The following is a 10,101-nucleotide window of genomic DNA, read 5'->3' as shown; positions in this document are numbered from 1 at the left end:
GATCTTGCAAAGATTGGATACAGGTGGCGTGTTGGTTGGTGCGTGCTGCAGAATCATCTACAGCCTGTTTAATGGCATCCATTCTTGCCCCTAGACTCTGAAGATCTGCTTTAATTGAAGTGGTGATTTGCATGGCATTCTGTGCTAGCCCTGTAGCAAGCATATCATAAAAACAGTTAAGAAGTTGTGCCATTTCTGGTGGATGATTAGTGGTGATGGGGGAAGCCTGTGGAGCATCTGCAATGCTATCAGGGGAGTTGAGAAGGGGAGAGTATGGGTTGCTGTTCTGCATTCTGCTTAGGAGAGATTTAGTAGAAGCAGGTGATGCCATGTAGTTTTGGGCCCCCAGGAGATTACTCACTTGTGCTGTGGTTGGTGTGGATAGAGCTGGATGGTACGCTGGGCCCTGCTGATTCACAGTGTCTCCACATGGAGAAGTTGCGGCCGCCATCTTGGAAGGCACAGGGGGAGCTGAGCCAAAGTTCAGTTGCCGGTTAACGTCCTTCTTCGGCTGGGTTCCGGACATTTAGGCTGATGCCCGGAACTGTGAGGGTGCGGAATCTGGTCTTCCTGCTGCGGTTTGCTAAAAAGAGCAATTGTGTTGAGCTCTGGAAGGCCGGAGCGGTGCGGAGCATCTCGGTCAGCGTGACGCTCCTGAGGTCCCGCGCATGCGCACTGCATGGTTTAATTTGACAGAATACAGGATCATGCACAGACAGGATGGCAATGTCAAAAACTTGCAGAGCGCTGCCTTCATCTATAAGAGAGTACTGGAGAGTGACAAGATCACCAGGTATTTTCTGTTTACTGATAACAATCAGTGCAGCGCTGGACAAGAGCAAAGTGAATAATAGTAAAAATAAATATTACCAAAAAATAAATAGCAACAATAAAGTGATAATGTAGGTACTATAAACAATCCATAATATTGAAAAACCATCAATGTGTAAATATTCATCTATAACAGTTCATTGTAATAGAGGAATGGTGAAAAAGAGAATGGTGAAAAAAAAGGGGAGAAAAAAATAAGTCCAAACTAGGTGAAAAAAGTCCAAAGATATATTGGTGCAAAATCAATCCAGCGATGTGATCAACAGTGACATCCACCACCAGAGAGCAATAAAGGCTTACCAGAAAGCCTGCGACCGCCCTTATTCAGGGGGGTCAAAACAGGCTTAGTAGATCAACGTTAGTATCCTGTTGAAACCGCAATCGATGTCCTGTTTATCGCTCTCCGCATTAACTTCCCATCAGCAGTAAATGATACCCAGGGAAGATGGAATGGTTCCAGGAAGGACCATATGGCCAGTGTCCAAACAAGGAAAAACCATAAAAAGAGAGAAGGGGACTCCAGTAGTGCAGATTACTAGGGACGTTTTAATAAAAATTAAATTAAAAATAAAAATACATTGCACCAGTTCGTACATAAAGTGCATGTAAATTACAAATAAAGTGCATAAAAATGACAGATGCACTGCAATACATCAAATATACGTGCACAAAATAAAGTGATGTATGCAGGAAGATGCCTATAGGCACCAGCAGTGAGACTGTCACGACCAGCGAGACAGAAAAACTTCACCGCCGTTTAAATTAAAATCGCGCATGCGTGAAGCGAGTTCACGTTGTGACCCTACGGCCGTTTCGTCACAACTGACGTCATCAGGGGTACGTGATCGCGCATGCGTATTAAATAGCCAAACAGCGCTTCAGAAAGCCGCGCTATTGGCTAGCTCAGACCAAGCTAGATACTGCGATTGGTTAACTGGGATATCCCACACAGGAGGCAATGAAATAGACCTGAGCATAATAGCAGTAAACACAGGGGACATTTACAAAACAAATAAGAACGAATTAACCAAACTAATGCCATCTAGTGGACATATATAAAATCCCTAGAAATTCATTTCGTGCAATCATTTAATGAAAAAAAAGAGAAAAACTAACAAAAATTTATCTACATGCTATTATGCCAACTCAATGCCACTTAATAAGCAGCAAGAGATGGAGTCAGAGGTCCAATGTGAAAATTAAAGGAACATTAGTCTCATATTTTAAACCACTGAAAATAACCAACATTTCAACAAGGATAGGTGCTATTGCAAATAATCCTACTTCATAATATTCAAGGGGTCTCTTCACACCATCATCATAAAGATACTTTTGTATTGGCATGGTTATAACAAGCAAATATTAATAGAGGAAAAGGTCCCAAATAAACGCAATTTTGAAAACCACAGAATAAGGAGTAATGAGTAACAGATGACCGGTCATCAAAATCAGTCACTAGATAACCAGAGGTCAAGAGACTTATCAATGGGACATCAACTGTTATTAATAAAACAGTTGATGTCCCATTCTATATTCAAACCATTGGGGGCATGGGAGCCTAACCTATAGATCCAATTGGTCTCGGATCTAGAGATGGTCCTCTTCCCATTACTGCCACGCCAATGGGGGACATATTTTTCTATGCCAATAAAAGTGGTGCCCATCGGGTCACAGTTATGCACAAGATCATAGTGCCTAGAAACACTGTGCTTATCGAAACCTTGCTTGATGTTGGTGATGTGTTCTCCTAACCTCACATGCAACATTCTAATAGTACGTCCCACATATTCCAGCCCACAGGGGCACCTCAGAAGGTAAACAACACATTTTGTAGTGCATGTAATAAGTGATTTAATAGGGTATGTTAGGCCTGTGCTGACTGAAGTGAACTCTGTCAATCTCCTGTCTTTTAATGTATTGACCCTACATACTGTACACCTTCTACATGGGGAAAAACCTTTTAGATCCCCAAAAAAACTCAAGCGTGCAGGTGGATCTGGGATATTGGGTGCCAACATATGTCTCAAGCTTGTAGCTCCCCTAAACAACACCCGAGGTTTGTCTGCCAATAAAGGTCCAAGAATCCGGTCATTTTTAATAACCGGCCAATGTTTCTTTATAATCCTCTTTATGGCCCAATGTTGGCTCGAATAAGTGGTAATGAAAGCCAGCCCAAAATCCTCTTGGTCACCAGTCTGGGGGGATTTGTCTATCAGTAAGTCCTTACGGTCCCTATTACCTACCTCTAAGATAAGAGAATCAAGGGCTGTCAGATCATAGCCCTTATTCAAAAATCTAGATTTTAATATAGAGGCTTCCTTGTAGAATTGATCTACATTGGAACAGTTCCGCCTTAATCGCAAAAACTGTCCTTTGGGGACAGATGTTAACCATGAACGGTGGTGGCAGGAGTCAAGGGGAATGAAGCTGTTCCTGTCCGTTTGCTTGAAAAAGGTGGAGGTGGTAATCCTACCATTTTCAATTTTTATAACCAGATCCAAAAAATGGATTTGGGTCGGACTGGCTTCATAGGTAAGCACTATACCCCTGGTGTTATTGTTAAGTGCAGACAGATAGGTAGCAACAGATTCAGCGTCGCCGTCCCAGATAAATAGGACGTCGTCTATAAATCTTTTCCATAAGATAAGCTGTGCAGGTCTTTCTTGCAGAACTTCATCTTCTTCCCATTTGGCCATGAAGAGGTTGGCCATGCTGGGAGCAAACTTAGCTCCCATGGCCACCCCCTTCACTTGCAAATAGTGTGCACCATTGTGCCAAAAGTGGTTATGCTCCATCGAGAAGTCCAATAGCTCCATCACAAATTTACATTTTGTGATGGGGATATTGGAGTCTCGATAGAGGAAATGTCGCACCGCTTCATGTCCCAACTGATGGGATATTGATGTATAAAGCGATGCGACATCAGCTGTCACCAGCATATACGTATCTTTCCATTCCACTTCATTCAATAAATTCAGGACATGTTTCGTATCTTTCAAAAACGAGGGTGTACCCACCACCAGTGGCTGGAGGAAAAAATCAATATATTTACCCATACGTGATGTTATGGAATCTATGCCACTGATGATGGGTCTACCTGGGGGATTCACCAAAGTTTTATGAACTTTCGGTAAGATGTACATGACCGGTAAGCGGGGGGCTAAAGGGACCAAATGTTCCTTTTCCTTTTTATTCAAAATCCCCATATCAAATCCTTTCTCTATCAGAGCACTCAACTCGCGTTTGAATGTGACTGTTGGATTCGATGACAGAGGACAATAAGTATCCACATCAGAGAGAATTCTCTCCATTTCATTTGTATAGGAATCTTTGTCCAGGATAACTATAGCCCCGCCTTTATCCGCGGGGCGTATAATTATGTCCTTCCTGCTACATAGAGTCTCTATTCCCACTCTGATGTTCTGCTGAGCCCGCACCGATCTTAATTTCAACCTATTCAGATCATTCAGGACCAAATCCCGAAAAATATTGACATTGGGTGCTGAACTACCAGGCGGATTGAACAGCGAAGCATTAGACAATCCCGAATGAACCACCACCGGTGTTTCCCTAGTTAACTGTCTTGATGAATTGCTCATAATATATCTTTTGATATTTAATTTACACGTGTACTTTTGTACGTCATTAAACGTTTGGAATTTATCAAGATTGCGGGGTGGGACAAATTTCAAACCCTTATTGAGAGTGGCGAGCTCATCCTTTGTAAGTTCCTTGGTGCTCAAGTTTATAATGCCATTGGCATCTAAATTCTCCTCCTTTTTGGGGTGAAGTTTCCTCCCCCCTCTGCACCCTCTCTTGCGTCGCCATTTCTCTTGTTCCTTCCCCTGCCAACCAACTGAAAATCACGTCTAGAGCGGTTTTCTCCTGTATGTTGGTTTGGAGGTGGGCAAGGAATGTTATTATGATTTCCACCCAAGTTTGACGCACCGTCATCGGTAACATCTACCAAAGGTGAAAATCTGTTCCTAACATTAATATTGCCCTCATATCGTTCACGTTCACCTTGATTTTCATACTGGTGACGTAGAGTAGTGGGATTCTGCTGACTAAAATGGTGATGACCACCATTGCAACTTTGATAATTCATTCGGCCCTCTTGTCTCCAAGGTGGCGGTGAATGCTGATATGAATGAGGGAAGGAGTTATTGCCCCCTCTTCCATTCCTAGATTGACTCAGGTGTCGTTGTGGTCTCCTACCTCTAGGGGGTTGGGGAGAGTTATGATATGTATAGGATGTATTAGATACAAGACCCGCTCTAGTTTCTTGAGTCATAGTTGAAGGTTGCAAACCATGACTAACGGGGACAGTGGGAGGATCAATGGAGGGGGGTGTCTGCCATTTAAAGACCAAGTTGTCCTTGTAATCCTTAACATCCCTATTATACTTACTTTTTTTCTTTTGTTTTTGCTCATTTTCTTCCTTAATCAGTATAGTTTTTAAGGACTCCGATCTACGTGAGTATTCCTGATCATCCTTAAAGGGAGTAAGTTTGGTCCTAATGCCGTTAATTTCTAAATCCAGCATGGTGAGTTTAAGCTTCTTTTTAGCCACCAAAAATTGTAAAAAACCCACCCCAGCTTCATTAAAATACTTGAACCACTCTGCTAGTTCATTGTCCTCTTTCTGAGGATTGACCTCCCACCTTAAGCTCCTAGGGACCATATTTTCCTTTATGTACTCCTCTAGGTAAGCAATATCCCATCTTAAATGTATTTCCATGATAGTGAGATTTTTCAATCTAAGGAAACATCCTGCTAAGTCATCCCTCGGATCTTCTCTACCATCAAAGACTCCCGTAGTATCTATGACTACCTGGGACCTGTATTCAAAGATATCCATTTTAAAGGAACACCAGCTGCAGATTTGGATATCAAAAAAATAAACTAAAAATAAAAATAAAAAAAAAAAAATAAAAAAAACCTGCGCTCAGTGCAAAAATAATCAATAGTGATGAAAGAACGTGAATTGGGTCCTGCTGCTGAACACTATAACCCCGATATAAGGCAAGACTAGTTGTAGATAATAATCAGTGCAGCGCTGGACAAGAGCAAAGTGAATAATAGTAAAAATAAATATTACCAAAAATAAATAGCAACAATAAAGTGATAATGTAGGTACTATAAACAATCCATAATATTGAAAAACCATCAATGTGTAAATATTCATCTATAACAGTTCATTGTAATAGAGGAATGGTGAAAAAGAGAATGGTGAAAAAAAAGGGGAGAAAAAAATAAGTCCAAACTAGGTGAAAAAAGTCCAAAGATATATTGGTGCAAAATCAATCCAGTGATGTGATCAACAGTGACATCCACCACCAGAGAGCAATAAAGGCTTACCAGAAAGCCTGCGACCGCCCTTATTCAGGGGGGTCAAAACAGGCTTAGTAGATCAACGTTGGTACCCTGTTGAAACCGCAATCGATGTCCTGTTGATCGCTCTCCGCATTAACTTCCCATCAGCAGTAAGTGATACCCAGGGAAGATGGAATGTTTCCAGGAAGGACCATATGGCCAGTGTCCAAACAAGGAAAAACCATAAAAAGAGAGAAGGGGACTCCTGTAGTGCAGATAACCAGGGACGTTTTAATAAAAATTTAATTAAAAATAAAAATACATTGCACCAGTTCGTACATAAAGTGCATGTAAATTACAAATAAAGTGCATAAAAATGACAGATGCACTGCAATACATCAAATATACGTGCACAAAATAAAGTGATGTATGCAGGAAGATGCCTATAGGCACCAGCAGTGAGACTGTCACGACCAGCGAGATAGAAAAACTTCACTGCCGTTTAAATTAAAATCGCGCATGCGCGAAGCGAGTTCACGTTGTGACCCTACGGACGTTTCGTCACAACTGACGTCATCAGGGGTACGTGATCGCGCACGCGCATGCGTATTAAATAGCCAAACAGCGCTTCAGAAAGCCGCGCTAGCTCAGACCAAGCTGGATACTGCGATTGGTTAACTGGGATATCCCACACAGGAGGCAATGAAACAGACCTGAGCATAATAGCAGTAAACACCTGGGACATTTACAAAACAAATAAGATAGAACAAATTAACCAAACTAATGCCATCTAGTGGACATATATAAAATCCCTAGAAATTCATTTCGTGCAATCATTTAATGAAAAAAAAGAGAAAAACTAACAAAAATTTATCTACATGCTATTATGCCAACTCAATGCCACTTAATAAGCAGCAAGCGATGGAGTCAGAGGTCCAATGTGAAAATTAAAGGAACATTAGTCTCACATTTCCTCTATCGAGACTCCAATATCCCCATCACACAATGTAAATTTGTGATGGAGCTATTGGACTTCTCGATGGAGCATAACCACTTTTGGCACAATGGTGCACACTATTTGCAAGTGAAGGGGGTGGCCATGGGAGCTAAGTTTGCTCCCAGCATGGCCAACCTCTTCATGGCCAAATGGGAAGAAGATGAAGTTCTGCATGAAAGACCTGCACAGCTTATCTTATGGAAAAGATTTATAGACGACGTCCTATTTATCTGGGACGGCGACGCTGAATCTGTTGCTACCTATCTGTCTGCACTTAACAATAACACCAGGGGTATAGTGCTTACCTATGAAGCCAGTCCGACCCAAATCCATTTTTTGGATCTGGTTATAAAAATTGAAAATGGTAGGATTACCACCTCCACCTTTTTCAAGCAAACGGACAGGAACAGCTTCATTCCCCTTGACTCCTGCCACCACCGTTCATGGTTAACAGCTGTCCCCAAAGGACAGTTTTTGCGATTAAGGCGGAACTGTTCCAATGTAGATCAATTCTACAAGGAAGCCTCTATATTAAAATCTAGATTTTTGAATAAGGGCTATGATCTGACAGCCCTTGATTCTCTTATCTTAGAGGTAGGTAATAGTGACCGTAAGGACTTACTGATAGACAAATCCCCCCAGACTGGTGACCGAGAGGATTTTGGGCTGGCTTTCATTACCACTTATTCGAGCCAACATTGGGCCATAAAGAGGATTATAAAGAAACATTGGCCGGTTATTAAAAATGACCGGATTCTTGGACCTTTATTGGCAGACAAACCTCGGGTGTTGCTTAGGGGAGCTACAAGCTTGAGACATATGTTGGCACCCAATATCCCAGATCCACCTGCACGCTTGAGTTTTTTTGGGGATCTAAAAGGTTTTTCCCCATGTAGAAGGTGTACAGTATGTAGGGTCAATACATTAAAAGACAGGAAATTGACAGAGTTCACTTCAGTCAACACAGGCCTATACCCTATTAAATCACTTATTACATGCACTACAAAATGTGTTGTTTACCTTCTGAGGTGCCCCTGCGGGCTGGAATATGTGGGACGTACTATTAGAATGTTGCATGTGAGGTTAGGAGAACACATCACCAACATCAAGCAAGGTTTCGATAAGCACAGTGTTTCTAGGCACTATGATCTTGTGCATAACCGTGACCCGACGAGCACCACTTTTATTGGCATAGAAAAATATGTCCCCCATTGGCGTGGCAGTAATGGGAAGAGGACCATCTCTAGATCCGAGACCAATTGGATCTATAGGTTAGGCTCCCATGCCCCCAATGGTTTGAATATAGAATGGGACATCAAATGTTTTATTAATAACAGTTGATGTCCCATTGATAAGTCTCTTGACCTCTGGTTATCTAGTGACTGATTTTGATGACCGGTCATCTGTTACTCATTACTCCTTATTCTGTGGTTTTCAAAATTGCGTTTATTTGGGACCTTTTCCTCTATTAATATTTGCTTGTTATAACCATGCCAATACAAAAGTATCTTTATGATGATGGTGTGAAGAGACCCCTTGAATATTATGAAGTAGGATTATTTGCAATAGCACCTATCCTTGTTGAAATGTTGGTTATTTTCAGTGGTTTAAAATATGAGACTAATGTTCCTTTAATTTTCACATTGGACCTCTGACTCCATCTCTTGCTGCTTATTAAGTGGCATTGAGTTGGCATAATAGCATGTAGATAAATTTTTGTTAGTTTTTCTCTTTTTTTTCATTAAATGATTGCACGAAATGAATTTCTAGGGATTTTATATATGTCCACTAGATGGCATTAGTTTGGTTAATTCGTTCTATCTTATTTGTTTTGTAAATGTCCCAGGTGTTTACTGCTATTATGCTCAGGTCTGTTTCATTGCCTCCTGTGTGGGATATCCCAGTTAACCAATCGCAGTATCCAGCTTGGTCTGAGCTAGCCAATATTTAATATTTAATACTATTAAATACGCATGCGCGTGCACGATCACGTACCCCTGATGACGTCAGTTGTGACGAAACGGCCGTAGGGTCACAACGTGAACTCGCTTCGCGCATGCGCAATTTTAATTTAAACGGCGGTGAAGTTTTTCTGTCTCGCTGGTCGTGACAGTCTCACTGCTGGTGCCTATAGGCATCTTCCTGCATACATCACTTTATTTTGTGCACGTATATTTGATGTATTGCAGTGCATCTGTCATTTTTATGCACTTTATTTGTAATTTACATGCACTTTATGTACGAACTGGTGCAATGTATTTTTATTTTTAATTTAATTTTTATTAAAACGTCCCTGGTTATCTGCACTACTGGAGTCCCCTTCTCTCTTTTTATGGTTTTTCCTTGTTTGGACACTGGCCATATGGTCCTTCCTGGAACCATTCCATCTTCCCTGGGTATCATTTACTGCTGATGGGAAGTTAATGCGGAGAGCGATCAACAGGACATCGATTGCGGTTTCAACAGGATACCAACGTTGATCTACTAAGCCTGTTTTGACCCCCCTGAATAAGGGCGGTCGCAGGCTTTCTGGTAAGCCTTTATTGCTCTCTGGTGGTGGATGTCACTGTTGATCACATCGCTGGATTGATTTTGCACCAATATATCTTTGGACTTTTTTCACCTAGTTTGGACTTATTTTTTTCTCCCCTTTTTTTTCACCATTCTCTTTTTCACCATTCCTCTATTACAATGAACTGTTATAGATGAATATTTACACATTGATGGTTTTTCAATATTATGGATTGTTTATAGTACCTACATTATCACTTTATTGTTGCTATTTATTTTTTTGGTAATATTTATTTTTACTATTATTCACTTTGCTCTTGTCCAGCGCTGCACTGATTATTATCTACAACTAGTCTTGCCTTATATCGGGGTTATAGTGTTCAGCAGCAGGACCCAATTCACGTTCTTTCATCACTATTGATTATTTTTGCACTGAGCGCAGGTTT

Source organism: Aquarana catesbeiana, linkage group LG09 (genome assembly GCF_042186555.1).
Source record: "Aquarana catesbeiana isolate 2022-GZ linkage group LG09, ASM4218655v1, whole genome shotgun sequence".
NCBI classification, from domain to species: Eukaryota; Metazoa; Chordata; class Amphibia; order Anura; family Ranidae; genus Aquarana; species Aquarana catesbeiana.
The sequence above is the reverse complement of the archived record's forward strand: the minus strand, read 5'-3'. Positions refer to the sequence as shown.